Source organism: Pseudophryne corroboree, chromosome 11 (genome assembly GCF_028390025.1).
Source record: "Pseudophryne corroboree isolate aPseCor3 chromosome 11, aPseCor3.hap2, whole genome shotgun sequence".
In the NCBI taxonomy this organism is placed as follows: Eukaryota; Metazoa; Chordata; class Amphibia; order Anura; family Myobatrachidae; genus Pseudophryne; species Pseudophryne corroboree.
Genome location: NC_086454.1, coordinates 161,311,238 through 161,324,880, shown reverse-complemented (window position 1 = coordinate 161,324,880; position 13,643 = coordinate 161,311,238). Strand labels below are relative to the sequence as shown.

General features: G+C 46.6%; 1 non-coding gene across 1 annotated transcript; it reads right to left on the bottom strand.

Moving 5' to 3' along the window:
• Positions 1–12,931: 12,931 nt before the first annotated feature.
• Positions 12,932–13,052, bottom strand: LOC134971080 (U5 spliceosomal RNA). Its single transcript, XR_010190224.1, has one exon. It is a non-coding gene; the product is annotated as a U5 spliceosomal RNA (small nuclear RNA).
• Between the last annotated feature and the right edge of the window lie 591 nt (positions 13,053–13,643).

Here is a 13,643-nt window from a genome sequence, read left to right as displayed (position 1 = left end):
CTGGGGACTCCAAAAGGACCATGGGGTATAGACGGGATCTGCAGGAGACATGGGCAGACTATAAGACTTTGAATGGGTGTGAACTGGCTCCTCCCTCTATGCCCATCCTCCAGACTCCAGTTAGAGAATTGTGCCCAGGGAGACCGACATTTCGAGGAAAAAATTTATTGTTTAAAACACTGAGTGTCATACCAGCTCACACCTCGAACATGCCACAGAAGGTGGCATTCAATAGAACACCAGCCGACGGCATGAAAAAGTATACAGCAAATATGCTGACTGAAAATGTAACAGAACCTGTGTGTAAACACGACCAATAATAGCCTATCGCTTGCCATGGCAGACTGACAGAAAAGAAACACCACATGAGTGTAAATACAACCCATAGCTGCAGATACAGTACGCACTGGGATGGGCGCCCAGCATCCTCTACGGACTAAGAGAAAAGGATTTATCGGTAGGTATTAAAATCCTATTTTCTCATATTTTCTCATACGTCCTAGAAGATGCTGGGGACTACAAAAGGACCATGGGGTTTATACCAAAGCTCCAGACCGGGCGGGAGAGTGCGGACGGCTCTCCAGCACCGTTTGAGCAAACATGAGGTCCTCATCAGCCAGGGTATCAAACTTGTAGAACTTATCAAAAGTGTTTGAACCTGACCAAGCAGCTGCTCGGCAAAGTTGAACCGCCGAGACTCCTCGGGCATCCGCCCAAGAAGAGCCCACCTTCCTGGTAGAATGGGCCTTCACCGACTTCGGTAACTGCAATCCAGCCGTAAAATGAGCATGCCGAATCGTATTACAGATCCAGAGTGCAACAGACTGCTTAGAAGCAGGAGCCCCAATTTTGTTGGGAGCCTACAGGATAAACAGAGCTCCTGTTTCCCCAATCTGAGCCGTTCCGGCAAAATAAATATTCAAAGCTCTGACTACATTGAGAGACTTCGAATCAGCCAAGGTTTCAGTAGCCACAGGAACCACAATAGGTTGGTACATGTGAAACGCAGAAACCCCCTTTGGCAGAACTTGTTGCCGAGTTCCCAATTCCGCTGTATCCACATGGAAGATCGAATAGGGGCTCTTGTGAGACAAAGCCGCTAATTCCGACACCCGCCCTGCGGACGCCAAGGTCAATAGTATGACCACTTACCAAGTGAGAAATTTTAACTCAACCTTTCGTAAAGGTCCCAACCAGTGTGACATAAGGAAACTGCAACACCACGTTAAGGTCCCATGGTGCCACTGGGGGCACAAATGGAGGTTGGATGTGCAGCACTCCTTTCACGAAAGTCTGAACTTCTGGAAGAATGGGCAATTCTTTTTTGATAGAAAATTGATAAGGCCGAAAGCTGCACTTTAATGGAGCCTAGCTTTAGGCCTGCATCCACACCTGCTTGCAAAAAAATGGAGAAAACGACCCATCTGAAATTCTTCCATAGGAGCCTTCTTGGATACACACCAAGACACATAGTTCCTCCAAATACGGTGGCCTTTACTCCTTTCCTAGCCTGAAGCAATGTGGGAATTACTTCACCGGAAATACCCTTTCGGGCTAGGATATGGCGTTCAACTGCCATGTCGTCAAACGCAGCCGCGGTAAGTCTTGATACACGCCCGATCCTTGCTGTAACAGGTCCTATCGTAGAGGAAGAGGCCAGGGATCTTCTATGAGTAAGTCTTGAAGATCTGGATACCAAGCCCTCCTTGGCTAGACCGGAAACAATGAGGATCGCCTGAACCCTTGTTCGTCTTATGTTTATCACCTTTGGAAAGAGTGAAAGTGGAGGGAGCACACAGACCGACTGAAAAAACACCCACGGTGTCACAAGGGCGTCCACTGCTATTGCTTGAGTGTCCCTTGACCTGGAACAATATCCCTGAATTTTCTTGTTGAGGCGAGACGCCATCATGTCTAATTGAGGAATTCCCCAAAGACTTGTCACTTCTGTGAAAACTTCTTAATGAAGACCCCACTCTCCTGGATGGAGATCGTGTCTGAGGAAGTCTATTTCTGCGCTGTCTACACCCGAAACGAAGACCACTAATAGAGCGTTTACATGCCTTTCCGCTGTAAATAGCTCTTAATTCAAGAGTGCTTAATGCAGACAAGCTTCCCGGCTTGACCTTTTCCCCTGGAAATTCTTCCCCTGGAAAGACTGCTCCCCAGTCTCCGAGACTTGTACCCATGGACACCAGGATCTAATCCTGGATCCCGAACCTTCATCCCTCTAGAACATGGGTCTTCAACCTGCGACCCTCCAGCTGCTGTGGAACTACACATCCCAGCATGCCCTGCCTCAGTTTTAGCATACCTTAATAGCAAAACTGTGGCTGGGCATGCTGGGATGTGTAGTTTCACAGCAGCTGGAGGGCCACAGGATGAAGACCCATGCTCTAGAAGGTGAGAACTGTGAAGCCACCACAGGAGAGACATCCTGGTCCTGGAAAACAGGACCATTTTCCGGTGCATGTGCAGGTGAGACCCGACCCCACATGTCCAACTGGTCCCGCAAAAACCACTCTGGCATTTGACCTGCTCACCGAATGGCCTCGTAGGCCGCAACCATCTTCTTAATCAACGGAACTTTTTGATGGGTTTACACTGTTGCAAATCTGATCCAACTCTGGATCCTCAGATCTCTTTCCACAGGAAAAAACAAACTCTCAACAGTTCGGTATCTAATCCTATTCCCAACTCAGACATCTGCGTCATTGGGATCAACAGCGATTCTCTGTGTTGAAGAACTGTCAGAGAGAAACAACGATTGTACCACTTATTTCTCGAACGTCCTAGTGGATGCTGGGGACTCCGTCAGGACCATGGGGAATAGCGGCTCCGCAGGAGACAGGGCACAAAAGTAAAAGCTTTAGGATCAGGTGGTGTGCACTGGCTCCTCCCCCTATGACCCTCCTCCAAGCCTCAGTTAGATTTTTGTGCCCGGCCGAGAAGGGTGCAATCTAGGTGGCTCTCCTAAAGAGCTGCTTAGAGTAAAAGTTTTGTTAGGTTTTTTATTTTCAGTGAGTCCTGCTGGCAACAGGCTCACTGCATCGAGGGACTTAGGGGAGAGAAGTGAACTCACCTGCGTGCAGGATGGATTGGCTTCTTAGGCTACTGGACACCATTAGCTCCAGAGGGAGTCGGAACACAGGTCTCACCCTGGGGTTCGTCCCGGAGCCGCGCCGCCGACCCCCTTGCAGATGCCGAAAAATGAAGAGGTCCAGAAACCGGCGGCAGAAGACTTTTCAGTCTTCATAAGGTAGCGCACAGCACTGCAGCTGTGCGCCATTGTTGTCAGCACACTTCATAACAGCGGTCACTGAGGGTGCAGGGGGGGGCGCCCTGGGCAGCAATGATAGTACCTTATTCTGGCTAAAAATACATCACATATAGCCCCTGGGGGCTATATGGATGTATTTAACCCCTGCCAGGTCTCAGAAAAACGGGAGAAGAAGCCCGCCGAAAAGGGGGCGGGGCCTATTCTCCTCAGCACACAGCGCCATTTTCCCTCACAGAAATGCTGGTGGGAAGGCTCCCAGGCTCTCCCCTGCACTGCACTACAGAAACAGGGTTAAAACAGAGAGGGGGGGCACTGATTTGGCGATATGACTACATATATTAAAATGCTATAAGGGAAAAGCACTTATATAAAGGTTGTCCCTGTATAATTATAGCGTTTTTGGTGTGTGCTGGCAAACTCTCCCTCTGTCTCCCCAAAGGGCTAGTGGGTCCTGTCCTCTATCAGAGCATTCCCTGTGTGTGTGCTGTGTGTCGGTACGTGTGTGTCGACATGTATGAGGACGATGTTGGGAGGCGGAGCAAATTGCCTGTAATGGTGATGTCACTCTCTAGGGAGTCGACACCGGAATAGATGGCTTATTTAAGGAATTACGTGATAATGTCAACACGCTGCAAGTCGGTTGACGACATGAGACGGCCGGCAAACATATTAGTATCTGTCCAGGCGTCTAAAACACCGTCAGGGACGTTATAATGCCCATTTTACCTCAGTCGGTCGACACAGACACGGACACTGACTCCAGTGTCGACGGTGAAGAAACAAACGTATTTTCCTTTAGGGCCACACGTTACTTGTTAAGGGCAATGAAGGAGGTGTTACATATTTCTGATACTACAAGTACCACAAAAAAGGGTATTATGTGGGGTGTGGAAAAACTACCTATAGTTTTTCCTGAATCAGATAAATTAAATGAAGTGTGTGATGAGGCGCGGGGTTCCCCAGATAGAAAATTATTGGCGGTATACCCTTTCCCGCCAGAAGTTAGGGCGCGTTGGGAAACACCCCTTAGGGTGGATAAGGCGCTCACACGCTTATCAAAACAAGTGGCGGTACCGTCTCCAGATACGGCCGCCCTCAAGGAGCCAGCTGATAGGAGGCTGGAAAATATCCTAAAAAGTATATACACACATACTGGTGTTATACTGCGACCAGCGATCGCCTCAGCCTGGATGTGCAGCGCGGGGGTGGCTTGGTCGGATTCCCTGACTGAAAATATTGATACCCTTGACAGGGACAGTATTTTATTTACTATAGAGCATTAAAAGAATGCATTTCTATATATGCGAGATGCACAGAGGGATATTTGCACTCTGGCATCAAGAGTAAGTGCGATGTCCATATCTGCCAAAAGATGTTTATGGACACGACAGTGGTCAGGTGATGCAGATTCCAAACGGCACAAAGATGTATTGCCGTATAAAGGGGAGGAGTTATTTGGGGTCGGTCCATCGGACCTGGTGGCCACGGCAACTGCTGGGAAATCCACCGTTTTTACCCTAAGTCACATCTATGCAGAAAAAGACACCGTCTTTTCAGCCTCAGTCCTTTCGTCCCCATAAGCATATCTGCCCAGGGATAGAAGAAAGGGAAGAAGACTGCAGCAGGCAGCCCATTCCCAGGAACAGAAGCCTTCCACCGCTTCTGCCAAGTTCTCAGCATGACGCTGGAGCCGTACAGGACCCCTGGATCCTACAAGTAGTATCCCAGGGGTACAGATTGGAAAGTCGAGACGTTTCCCCTCGCAGGTTCCTGAAGTCTGCTTTACCAACGTCTCCCTCCGACAGGGAGGCAGTATTGGAAACAATTCACAAGCTGTATTCCCAGCAGGTGATAATCAAAGTACCCCTCCTACAACAAGGAAAGGGGTATTATTCCACACTATATTGTGGTACTGAAACCAGAAGGCTCGGTGAGACCTATTCTAAATCTGAAATATTTGAACACTTACAAAGGTTCAAATCAAGATGGAGTCACTCAGAGCAGTGATAGCGAACCAGGAAGAAGGGGACTATATGGTGTCCCGGGACATCAGGGATGCTTACCTCCATGTCCCAATTTGCCCTTCTCACCAAGGGTATCTCAGGTTCGTGGTACAGAACTGTCACTATCAGTTTCAGACGCTGCCGTTTGGATTGTCCACGGCACTCCGGGTCTTTACCAAGGTAATGCCCGAAATGATGATTCTTCTTCGAAGAAAATGGACGACCTCCTGATAAGAGCAAGGTCCAGAGAACAGTTGGAGGTCGGAGTAGCACTCTCAAGTAGTTCTACGACAGCACGGGTGGATTCTAAATATTCCAAAACCGCAGTTGTTTCCGACGACATGTCTGCTGTTCCTAGGGATGATTCTGGACACAGTCCAGAAAAAGGTGTTTCTCCCGGAGGAGAAAGCCAGGGAGTTATCCGAGCTAGTCAGGAACCTCCTAAAACCAGGAAAAGTGTCAGTGCATCATTGCACAAGAGTCCTGGGAAAAATGGTGGCTTATTACGAAGCGATTCCATTCGGCAGATTCCACGCAAGAACTTTTCAGTGGGATCTGCTGGACAAATGGTCCGGATCGCATCTTCAGATGCATCAGCGGATAACCCTATCTCCAAGGACAAGGGTGTCTCTCCTGTGGTGGTTACAGAGTGCTCATCTTCTAGAGGGCCGCAGATTCGGCATTCAGGATTGGATGCTGGTGACCACGGAGGCCAGCCTGAGAGGCTGGGGAGCAGTCACACAGGAAAAAATAAAAAAAATAAAAAAAATTCCAGGGAGTGTGATCAAGTCTGGAGACTTTTCTCCACATAAATATACTGGAGCTAAGGGCAATTTATAATGCTCTAAGCTTAGCAAGACCTCTGCTTCAAGGTCAGCCGGTATTGATCCAGTGGGACAACATCACGGCAGTCGCCCACGTAAACAGACAGGGCGGCACAAGAAGCAGAAGGGCAATGGCAAAAACTGCAAGGATTTTTCGCTGGGCGGAAAATCATGTGATAGCACTGTCAGCAGTGTTCATTCCGGGAGTGGACAACTGGGAAGCAGACTTCCTCAGCAGGCACGACCTCCACCCGGGAGAGTGGGGACTTCATCGGGAAGTTTTCCACATGATTGTGAACCGTTGGGAAAGACCAAAGGTGTACATGATGGCGTCCCGCCTGAACAAAAAACTGGACAGGTATTGCGCCAGGTCAAGAGACTTTCAGGCAATAGCTGTGGACGTTCTGGTAACACCGTGGGCGTACCAGTCGGTGTATGTGTTTCCTCCTCTGCTTCTCATACCCAAGGTATTGAGAATTATAAGACGTAGAGGAGTAAGAACTATACTCGTGGCTCCGGATTGGCCAAGAAGGACTTGGTACCCGGAACTTCAAGAGATACTCACAGAGGACTCATGACCTCTGCCGCTAAGAAGGGACTTGCTTCAGCACGTACCATGTCTGTTCCAAGACTTACCGCGGCTGCGTTTGACGGCATGGCGGTTGAACGTCGGATCCTAAGGGAAAAAGGCATTCCGGAAGAGGTCATTCCTACCCTGGTCAAAGCCAGGAAGGACGTGACCGCACAACATTATCACCACATGTGGCGAAAATATGTTGCGTGGTGTGAGGCCAGGAAGGCTCCACGAAGAAATTTCAACTCGGTCGATTCCTGCATTTCCTGCAAACAGGAGTGTCTATGGGCCTCAGATTGGGGTCCATTAAGGTTCAAATTTCGGCCCTGTCGATTTTCTTTCAGAAAGAATTGGCTTCAGTTCCTGAAGTCCAGAAGTTTGTCAAGGGAGTACTGCATATACAACCCCCTTTTGTGCCTCCAGTGGCACTGTGGGATCTCAACGTAGTGCTGGGATTCCTCAAATCACATTGGTTTAAACCGCTCAAATCTGTGGATTTGAAATATCTCACATGGAAAGTGACCATGATGTTGGCCCTGGCCTCGGCCAGGCGAGTGTCAGAATTGGCGGCTTTGTCTCACAAAAGCCCATATCTGATTGTCCATTCGGACAGGGCAGAGCTGCGGACTCGTCCCCAGTTTCTCCCTAAGGTGGTGTCAGCGTTTCACCTGAACCAGCTTATTGTGGTACCTGCGGCTACTAGGGACTTGGAGGACTCCAAGTTGCTAGATGTTGTCAGGGCCCTGAAAATATCGGTTTCCAGGACGGCTGGAGTCAGGAAAACTGACTTGCTGTTATCCTGTATGCACCCAACAAACGGGGTGCTCTTGCTTCTAAGCAGACGATTGCTAGTTGGATGTGTAGTACAATTCAGCTTGCACATTCTGTGGCAGGCCTGCCACAGCCAAAATATGTAAATGCCCATTCCACAAGGAAGGTGGGCTCATCCTGGGCGGCTGCCCGAGGGGTCTCGGCATTACAACTCTGCCGAGCAGCTACGTGGTCGGGGGGAGAACACGTTTGTAAAATTCTACAAATTTGATACCCTGGCTAAAGAGGACCTGGAGTTCTCTCATTCGGTGCTGCAGAGTCATCCGCACTCTCCCGCCCGTTTGGGAGCTTTGGTATAATCCCCATGGTCCTGACGGAGTCCCCAGCATCCACTAGGACGTTAGAGAAAATAAGATTTTACTTACCGATAAATCTATTTCTCGTAGTCCGTAGTGGATGCTGGGCACCCATCCCAAGTGCGGATTGTCTGCAATACTTGTACATAGTTATTGGTACAAAAATCGGGTTATTATTGTTGTGAGCCATCTTTTCAGAGGCTCCGCTGTTATGCTGTTAACTGGGTTCAGATCACAGGTTGTACAGTGTGATTGGTGTGGCTGGTATGAGTCTTACCCGGGATTCAAAATCCTTCCTTATTGTGTACGCTCGTCCGGGCACAGTATCCTAACTGAGGCTTGGAGGAGGGTCATAGGGGGAGGAGCCAGTGCACACCACCTGATCCTAAAGCTTTTACTTTTGTGCCCTGTCTCCTGCGGAGCCGCTATTCCCCATGGTCCTGACGGAGTCCCCAGCATCCACTACGGACTACGAGAAATAGATTTATCGGTAAGTAAAATCTTATTTTCTTGCCCTCGCCGTAGTCATGAGAGTGTCCCAGTACAGAATAATAATGGCCCTTACTATTGAAGGAAAACCATCATACTGCCATCACTCCGGTGAAATGGCAATGACAATCCTGAATAGCAACATTTAAACCCTCTTTCTTCTTTTACAGGTTGGAGATCCCTGCCCTGAGAGATTCCGGCTTGTAGTTCAACTTCTTAAGTAGAAATCTTTTTGGGATTGTTCTGACCGAGCTGTCCGGGCTCAGAAGCACGAAAAAACTTGAATAACAGTTTTTTTTTGTTTTGTTTTTTGACAGGGACAGCAGGACAATGTCCTGATCCTGACCCAACTCTTGTATGTCGCATACTACCTCCCCATCCCGAGGAGAATCGTTAAGATCTATTTGAAAAATCAGTGAGGGGAATCATCTGGAAATTCCTGTATGTCCCCCTTTGGACTCTACTCTTAACTCACTGGTCCAAGTCCATTCCAGGACTGACTGAAGAGTATTAGATGAGTTCCCACCGGTGTGGCCTCCCGCAAGAAAGACCCAGCGACAAGCAGTGGATGTGGTAGAAACAGAGGACGATATCTGCTTCTGCGAATCTCCCCAGGGTAACTATATCGGATGACAAGGTAACCGACCATTTCTGAATACAAGCACTCCCCCATGCGTATGTAATGCAAATATCATCAAAGCATATCATTAAAAAATAGGATTTTGGTACTTACCAGGTAAATCCTTTTCTTTGAATCCATAGGGGGCACTGGAGTACTCTTGGGATATGGGCGGCGTAGCAGAACAAAGGCACTGAATATTTAAATTTAGAACTCTCCACCCCTCCATATCCCTAGAGTACCTCAGTGTACGAACCCAGTGTTTTTACTGAGCGAACTACTATAGAGAGGTTGACAATGGAGAATTCCTATAACATAACGGACAACAACAAAGTTGACCCATAACGTTAGTGTCAACTAAACAGTTGACAGCATAACCGATAGACCTTTATAGTTTGAACCAATCGGTTAAAATGTGTTACCATAAGCTCCTTTGAGCTTAATACAAACCAGGTAAAACGTGTTACCCTAAGCTCCTCTGAGCTTAAAACAACCCAGGTAAAACTGCTCTGGGTGGGCGTCCAGTGCCCCCTATGGATTCAAAGAAAAGGATTTACCTGGTAAGTACCAAAATCCTATTTTCTTTTTCATCCACTAGGGGTCACTGGAGTACTCTTGGGACGTACCAAAGCTTCCCTCGTGGGCGGGAGAGCTGTTTGACACTTGTAACAGTAGGCAGCCAAAGCTAGATGCTGATGCCGCAACCATTCATAACGTGTAAACGTGCACAAACGTGGTGCACTGAAGGCTATGTAGCCGCGTCGTAGACGCTCCACGACCCGCTGGGTCTGACATTCCCACAGAACCTGTGGGATGAGCTATTACTGACGTAGGCGATTGTAACTTAGCCTTAAAGTAAGCCTGACTTGTAGTCATTATTATCCCACTGGATAATGTCTGCTGAGAAACTGGCTAACCCCAGTTGGCAGCATTATAGAGAACAAACAACGTATCCGTATCACGTACTGTAGACGTTCGGAACATATATAAACGCGTAATGCGTGTACCACATTCAGAATTCTAGAATGTGCTGTCAACACAGGAACCACTATTGGTTTATTGATGTGAAGAATAAGAAAGCGGAATTCGTCCGAAGATCTGCTTTGTCATGAGAAAACTCAAATACGGTGGCTTGGAATACAAGGCACCCAAATATGAAAACAAAACCCTTGCCGAAGCTAAGGCTAGAAGAAAAATGTTTTCCCAAGTGAGAAACTTAATCCCCATTTATTGTAAGGGTTCAAAATATGAAAACTGTAAGAAATCTGAACCCAACCTCAAGTCACCTGGCGCTGTAGGTGGGATAAATGGAGGCTGCACTTTGATGACACCTTGTAGAAAGGTGTGTACAGACGCAATAGAGTCAAACGTCTTTGAAAATAAGTTGACCACACAGATACCTGCACCCTCAGTGCAGATAAACGCAGTTTTCCATCCCACCCCGTTTAACAGAATACGGGTAACTTGAAGGATGATGTCGGAAACTTCCGAGCTTTACCACCTATGTAAGCACACCAAATTTTGTAATAATGAGCTGCCTTAAGCGGCTTACTAGCTCGTAACATGGTTGGTATAATACTGTAATGCCCTATTTCTTTTCTTAAGAGGGCGGTCTGAACCCTCACCCCGTCAACCGCAGCTGCGGTACATAGGTAATAGGTACATAGGTAACTATGGGTAAAAGAACGTTCCCTGTTGTAACAGGCTGGACGTATTATGAGCGGGCCAAGATCGTGTGCAAGTATTCCTTGGAGATTCGAGAAGCAAGCTCTCCGAAACCCATGAGATATCACTAGTATGACTGTGACGAACTGTCTTATGATCCGTTTTGGCAACGGAGAGAGCAGCGGAAAATGGTGGAGCCAGATACACGATGCTGAATGACCACACGAATGTGAGAGACTCCACCGCCACTGCCCTTGTGATCTGTTGTTTTGTACACATACTGAGCTTTTGTAATTGTGGCGAGATGCCATCATGTATACCTGAGGGTAACCCCCTTCTGTGGACTCACCTATGAAACACCTCTGGATTTAATGTCCAGTTTTCAGGATCTAAATCCTGACGGGTGAGATCATCTGTCTAACAGATGTCCACTCACGGAATGAACCCCGTTGACATTATCACATAATGGTGTTCTGGGCAATTGAGGATTCGAGTTACCTGCCGCATTGCCATGCGGCTTCTTGGTTCTCCCTGGTTGTTGTGTATGCAACTCCCGTTGCGGTGTCTGACTGTTGGTCAGACTGAAAGCGAAGCATGTAGTGCATTGTAAAATGCACGGAGTTCCAGGACATTTATCGACAGCAATCTGTCGTGATCCGTTTCAGAACCTCTGTCGCTGATCTTTTTTAACTACAACTCCTGAACCTCTGAGACTCTCGTCCAGATTATATACACCCTCGCCCCTCTGTGGGAAACGCGAGTGAAGGCCGGCGAACTAAATCGCTTTGAAACACATCATTATTCTTAACAGGCGAATACAGCAATGTACCGCTAGTGTGCGTGTTTTGCACTAATTACTAGATGTACATTTGTTCTTGCTGGTGTAGTAGGTAAATGTCTTCGATTTACCGTATTTATAATCTTACCTAGGAATTGACGTCGTTTAGACGGAATTAGATGCGATTATTTTTGAACTTGATCTGCCACCGCAGTATACATTAGTAGCGCAAGTTAAAGGAACTTTGTTGAGACAGAGTTCTTATGAGCAGATCGTCTAAGTATGGAACGATTGTCACTGGCAGGTCTCTGAGATGAGCCATCATCACCAACATCACTTTGGTAAATACCCGAGGCGTTGACAAGAAGCCAAATGGTAGACCTGAAATGGTTAATGGTTGTGGCGTTTTGCAAACGCTAGAACCTGTGATGACCAAACCGGAATGGGTAAATACGCATTGTGAGGATCAAGTGAAATTATGCAATTTTGTGGCTCCAATATGCAAATACTAACCGCAGAAAATCCATTTTCAAACTGCATTAAGTGACTTGCTGATTGAGACTGCGACGGAGCTGTCTGGTTTTGTTACCCCAAACAGAGGGGAATAAGTAACCCTGACTCTGTTGGTGTACTACTGCCTGGTTATAAAGACAGCTGAAAACTAGCAGAGACTAAATGGCAACCTGCCAAACCGTTCGACAGAGGCAGTCTTATCCTTTAATCTGTAAATAGCTGAGACATCCATGAGTTGATGTCTGGAAACCCCGCAAATGTAACGTGTAAAGACGCGCTTCCACATTGGAAAATGGAGATGGCCTAAGAGGTCATCAAGCCACTGGCTTGCTGACTGTAGCGTCCTGTCGTTACAAGGCGTGACTGTTTTGTACCACCGCCTTGAAAAAACTGAAGTCTAAAGGGATTAAACGCCAGCACAAGTATTTCCGTTTTGATACTAGATGCGGTAATGGCTGAATATCAAATTTAGGACCAAACAAGCTCTGGCCTTGTCGCGCCTAAACTAGCAACAATGAAAAGTGAGAATCGAAGTAACCGGCGTTAGCAGAAGCTTTACAGATATACTCTGCAGCTTCTTTTAACAGTTTATTGTTTCCATACATAGTCTAGTGACCCAAATGTATCTTGGGTCTTTATAATGTTTGACACAGACGCATTTACCAATGGCGGATCGCGTCATTTTGGAAACGATTAAATAGTGGTTAGAGTCTACTTAGTCTCTGTAAAAACGTAGACATTGACTCACTGGGCCGCACTATCTGAGTGCTGGACTAACGTACCCTTCTCACTCGTAGTTATCGGTGTGAGATTTGACATAGAATCGTGCATTAAATTATAAGACCAGTTAAATAAACACCCTGGTACCCAAAGGGAAATTGGCCCTTTGGAAAGACTGTCCTTCGTTAGTGCTGGTGGAGTAACTTCCGAGACTCCGTTACCGCTCTTTTAATTTGAATTGCCAATGCAATTTTTAGTCTGCGCTAGAGCCTTACTCGCTATGCAGACAGACACCACAATAGTCAACGGACAGACACTAGCACGACTTATTGAAGTTATTATCATATATATATTTTATTGCTGAAAAGCATATTTATATGAAACTCATGGTTGTTTCTCTCAACGGAAATCTGTAGTAAAAAGCGAAAGCTTTATTCGATCTGAAGAGAAACCAGAGTATTCTTTATGTGAAAAGCAATTCACATGGGCATGTGAAACCCGAACCAAATTCCCACTAACACCCCTGCGCCTCTGGTGGCTTAGAGATGTAGGGCAGGAATGTTCCAGAATTACAAACTGGAAAAACAACAGGAAGCATGTTAAAATGGCCCCTTTGCCATGCTGACTGTGATAATCACCTGAACAAGTTACAATTGTTCAGTGTTAATATAGCCTCTTATACAGTATAATCACAGTATGGGTACAACACATGCTCTATGAATAAATATACATATATATATATATATATAGGCTCAATAGCCTATGATAATTACAGACATTAATATATATATGCTCAATAGGCTATTATACAGCATTAATATAGGCTCAATAGCCTATTTGATAATTACAGATATTAATATATAGGCTCAATAGCCTATTATACAGTGATAATCACATACATTAATATAGGCTCGATAGCCTATTATACAGTGATCATCACAGATATTAATATATATAGGCTCAATAGCCTATTATACATGATAATCATTAATATTCTGATATCACAGGACAGGTTATAATACATGTCTGCATTATTTACTGTCACCTCTGG